At 48.0% G+C, this 5,709-nt stretch overlaps 1 protein-coding gene across 3 annotated transcripts in view; it reads right to left on the reverse strand.

The window, feature by feature from the left end:
- Nucleotides 1-5,709, reverse strand: part of ggt1a (gamma-glutamyltransferase 1a) — a 51,762-nt gene that overhangs the window by 23,330 nt on the left and 22,723 nt on the right. The window lies entirely within an intron of this gene.

Consider the following 5,709-nt stretch of genomic DNA (forward strand, 5'->3'; position numbering starts at 1 on the left):
TATGATGGTGCATTTACCTTCCACCAAATTTTGATGTTTATTGATAAATAGGATGTGCTTCAAATTGCAGTTTTTTTCTTGTTGTTTCTAAAGTTAGCAGTGGTACGATGCATGGATTCATTTTCAGTCTATTTCGCTTATTCAGCTCTTGATTTGTGAGAAAGGCCTCCTTCCGCCTTGTCGGTATTTGTGATGCAAGCTTCTCAACTGCATGTGCTACCTCATTTATTCTCTGTCTGATGCTGCTGCTGCTGCTGCTGTTGCTGCTGGGCAAGACTAATAATGCGCCTATGGCTGCTGCTGCTCCTGCTGTTTTTATTGCTAAATCTAATCTAAATCTAATCACAGTGATCCTGTTCTAGTCCCACAGGTTCCAAGTCTGCCTCAGGAGGAGCAACAATCTTTTTTTTTTTTTTTTTTTTTTTTTGTTAAACCTGTCCTGTTCAGCTGTTTGACACAGAGAATGGAAGTCTAAGTGCCCGGATTCTGAGCAGTTTTAATGTTTCACATGGAGAGTCTGACATACTCCCATTGTGATCCTTCAAAATACCTTTTTATTATGACAAAGCAGCGAACAGGAAGGGATTATGGGGGGACAGAAGAAAAGAAATACAAGAGAAGAAAGAAAAGAAACACATAAACAACAACAAGAAATACATTGAACATCTAAACTAGTTACTAATATGCTGGTGCTATCGTCAGCGAGATGTATTTCCGGTTTACACCATGTGGGGGCCAATTGGCCAGTGAAAGAGGAGAATGGGGGTGGGGGTGTCTAAGACTATAAGCTAAGTGATTGAAAGGGGTAGAGTGTACACAAATCAGTTCTGTGATCTAGAACCCAGTAATCGTGTGAATCTCTTATGAGTGTAAGCCCGTTGGCGACCAACCCTACGCCGCCGCATCGCCAATCCCGGCACCGGAACCCCCAACCCGAGCATGCCCTACCACATCCAGCAGCACGCAAGCCCCACCGGGCGCGCGACAGCCACGCAGACGGGCGGAGAAACCGCGCGGGCGCCAACCCAGGGCCACGGCCCCCACCCAGCCAGCCCGGGAAGGGAGGGCGGGCGGGGGGGTGAGGGGTCCATGTGCAGCCCATCCCTCCTCCAGCCGCCCAGCAAAGGAGCCACTGCCCCCCCCCCCGGGACCCAGGGTGGTCCCCCGGGCCAGCGCGCCCATCAACCGGCCTTCAGGGATGGCAGGAGGGGACGCATCACCAACCCCACGCCTACACCCACCCCCGCCCACCCACCCGGGCCACGAGCCACAGCCACAGCCCCCCAACCGGCACGGCACGCCACGGGACCCCCAGCGGCCCACCAAGCCCCAGGCAAGGCAGGGTCCCCCGCCGGTGCAGGCGACACCCCGCTGATACACCGGCGCCCAGCCAGCGACCCGCGACGGAGCGCAGGGCGGATGCCCAGCCAGAGAAGAGAGGGGAAGGCGGAGGCAGGAGAACGCCCAGGAACTGCCACGGGGCGATGCAAGATCGGAGACCCGACCCCCCAACCCACTCCCGCGGCTGCAGCCGAGGCAGAGGGGAGGCCACACCCCGGGAGCCACGCCATATAGAAAAAGTGTGGGACCCACCTACCACCCTATTACTGTGGCTGCCAGGTTCCCAACTGGCAGCCATCACCCAGCACCGTGATGGGGGTGTGAGGGGAGGGTAGTGCAATGTATGCATTAAAATAGGAGAGCTTGGCTTGGGGCAGTGGGACCGCAGCATGGAGTTTCTGCCCAGCCGCCCGTCCCACCGCCCTTTGCCGGAGCTCTCCTGTGGAGTATGATGTGTGTGGTGCATTTAAAAAAGGTGCAGGGATGGCGGGGCCTGTGGTGAGGAGGCAGCCGTGAGCCCCCCCCCCCCCCCCCCCCCCAACAGGTCCCAACCATCCCACAACCTTGGTGTGTGGTGCATTAAAAACAGGGGGGAGTCGGGCTGGGACTGTAAAGCCCCGTCCCAACTCTCCCCGGAGAAATGTATGAGCATGTAAGTGCCAGGGTGAAAAATATTTACAGTGCCGAAGTGAGAAGTGCGTGAGTTAAGAGGCAGGCTCCCGCGGGCGTGGCCCCGTCCACCAGAACCACCGGCCCCAGGGCGGAAGAAGCGTCAGGGCCCTGATCAATCCCCGCCCCAGACCACCCACGGCGCCTCCGCGACCGCCCACCCCCCTCCCACCCACCAAGCACCCACCCCGCACCCCGAGCAGGCGCCACACCAAGCGCCGGCGACCAGGGGGCGTCCACCCCACCGGCAAGGGACAGCAAGCCTCACCCTAGGCCCCGCGGGCCCCAAGAGGCCCCGCCAATGACCCCGCCGGCCGGGGGGCAGCCGCGGCCGCCGCGGCCTAGGGAGGCGGACAGGGCCGGAAACAGACCAAGGGGAGGGAAGCGCACCCCCCACAACCCACCCCCGGGCCAAGAGGGGCGCGCGGTATGGCACCAGAGGGCACCTCCCCGGCACCCGGTACAGGGAGACGCGGCTCCGACCGGGCAGACCTGGGAGGGAACCATGGCTGCAGCATACACCCCCCGGCCCCCACCCCAACTCCACCCCACCCCGGCCGGCCGGGGAAGGGCCACGGCCCCGGACCGGCACCCGCGCGGCCCCCCCACCCGCCCACGACACCAGCACGCGCCCGACGGGACCCCCCGCACAGCCAGACGCAACCAGACAAGCCCCGGCCGAAAATCCCAGGGGCCAAGACCGGCGGCGGGACGGCCCAGGGCAGGACGCCAACAAACTCCACCTGTAAAGCTGATAGAAGAAGAGGTTTATCAAACACCATTAGATGTATGCCAAGGACCAGTGAAGTGTATTATTTACGCATAGTTCCTTAATTGTTCCAAGTCTGATAAGTAATATATAGGGTGTTCCAAAAAAAGTTGCATATGATCCCCAGTAGCTGGAAAACAAATTGTCTATGAGTATCCTTGTAAAATAAGCCCATTGACCGACTAAACTGTGAAGGAAGAAAAATTATTTATTACATGCTGTTGGGAGTGTATAAAACAGTTCGGATTTAAACATGTCCAGTTTCCAGCTGCAGAAGGATGCATACAACTTCCCTGGACACCCCGCATACATCCATTTATGTATACATTTCTATTATTTTTGTGGCATTCCTTCGCAGGTGAGAGAGAATCCTTATTCTATGTTCAACAATCATTTGCAGCAGAAGGGTGCGATTTTGGATCTTTTTGTTTAACAGAATTACTCAATTGCCTTTTTTATGAACATTATTGTCACAGATTAGGTCTAAAAATTGTTTAAATTTTAGCAATGTCCATGTTATATTGTCCAGTTTTTTTTTAACATATGCTAAATGCACAGGTAAGCTATAGTCATTGTTTGCTTCACTTTGAAAACATTGCATTACGAGCAATGTGAACTAACTAGTTTACACTGTCGTCTTACATGGTTTCACGTTTTAGAATGAATACTATAATGTGGTACATCTTGGTATTGCATTTGCATGTTTTGGGCTAAATGATATCCTAGTTGACTAAAGGAACAAGCTTTGTGGATCTATAAAACAGAATAATATGTTCACCAGACCAGTCACCAGACTTTACTGTCCCTGACAAACTCTATTGTAAAGCATAACTTTCTCTAACATGCTCAAAAACACGAAACAAAAAGCCAGATGTACAAACCCTGGCAAAAATAATGGAATCACCAGTCCCAGAGGATGTTCATGCAGTTGTTTAATTTTGTAGGGGAAAAATACAGTTCACAGATATGACACAAAAGCAGGGTAACTTCAGAAAAACCTTCCAGCGAGCGGGTTATGTTCACAGAGACTGTTATTATGGTGAATGAGTTGGTGTTTCAATTACTTCTCAGAGGTATGCCACCAGGGATAATGATCATCTATGCCACCGAGGTGGCATGGATGGCACCGCCACCCCAAAAGACAGGCTTGCCACCCAAATTCTCAGTGAGGATTCTTACAATAATGATATAAAAAAATTGTATGAAGGTAGTTTTCTCTTTATATATCAGTTTGTAAATGTCAGTTGGGTTTTTATATTGTCTACTTACAGTGTATCACAAAAGTGAGTACACCCCTTGCATTTCTTCAGATACGTATTTATATCTTTTCATGGGACAACACTGACAAAATGACACTTTGACACAATGAAAAGTAGTCTGTGTGCAGCTTATATAATAGAGTTAATTTGTTTTCCCCTCAAAATAAATCAAAATATAGCCATTAATATCTAAACCCCTGGCAACAAAAGTGAGTACACCGCATAAGAACTACGTACATCCCTATATATATATATATATATATATATATATATATATATATATATGTGTGTGTGTGTGTGTGTGTGTGTGTGTGTGTGTGTGTGTGTGTGTGTGTGTGTGTGTGTGTGTGTGTGTGAGCGGAAAACACTGAGGTGACTTGAAGTTCCACTCTGAGACCCCAGATTTGGCCAACTCTCAAAATTGTCCGATATGCATGTGTGATACATCATTGGAAAGCTTAAAATCTCAATTTTCTGGGCTAAGAAAAAATTTGAACAGGAGGGCATTTTTAAAAAACAAAAAAAAATTTAAACAGCAAAACCCTATATGGAGGTGAAAGCACGCGAGAGCAGAATTAAAGACGCCATGACTTTAACGAGATATTATAACGTACTTACCTTGTTCCGATCCAAAAACTCCATGTAGCATGTATCACTGAGTGTCAAGACACAGCTGTGAATGGCTACAGCTGGATTTTTGTGGGATTTTATAGGTGAAACATGGTAATATAAAAAGGGTCACAATGCAGAAATCGCAGACATCAAGGAGTGGTCGAGATGTTCTTGTTCATATATTTACCGTTTTAAATGTTGTTTTTCAATTTTTCTTTGTTTGGATCGATTATTTATCATCTAACATATCAGAGAAAATGCGATAGTAACAAAAAAATACAATTAAGCGATAGTTATGAGGTAGTTACCCGTGACTTTTTTTACAGACACCGTTTTTTTCATTGTGACGTAATTTGTTTAAAAGTTTAAAATGTGCGAGTGAATAATTTTTTGAAGTCGTTTTATCATTTTTTCAAACCAAATATTAGACATCAATTAATGATTCAAAGCTAAAAATGACAGACATCTCCAATAATGAATATAATTAATTACCTACCTTTTATGGCTGGGTTGAAACAAAAGTGGTTGCGCGACGTCTGTAAACGGGGGTTTTCAGGGTAAAACGGACAAATTAAAAATAGTTCGGGGGTTTAATGTGCTATGAATCTGCTATGGCAGCATATAGACATATTGTTCTATCAAATACAACAGTTATTTTGGCTTAAAATACAGCAGTTTATTTTAAAGAGGAGTGCAAGAGCAGAAACTGTTTTTTCAGTCTTGTCTGCGTTTTCGCATATGATTGTTGATTTAAACCAATATTCAGGCAACTTTATATTGGCTCTGTCAGCATTTTTTGCCAGGTTTTTTTTTTTTTTTTTTTTTTTTTTTTTTTTTTAACACCAAATTATTTAGGGGGGCTTAAGTATATTTTAAACCCTCCTAAAATAAGCCTAACGACGCCACTGGTTTTCATCATCTCAGTTATTATTTAGTTTTTTCACATAACCCTCCGCTCCTAACGGTGGGAGGTTTCGATCGAGAGAGGAGGGGCAAGCGGAGGGCTACGCGCGCTTTGATTGGCCAGACGCTCCACGCTGCTCAAACCTAAACAGCAGC

Source organism: Corythoichthys intestinalis, chromosome 3 (assembly GCF_030265065.1).
Source record: "Corythoichthys intestinalis isolate RoL2023-P3 chromosome 3, ASM3026506v1, whole genome shotgun sequence".
Taxonomy (NCBI): domain Eukaryota; kingdom Metazoa; phylum Chordata; class Actinopteri; order Syngnathiformes; family Syngnathidae; genus Corythoichthys; species Corythoichthys intestinalis.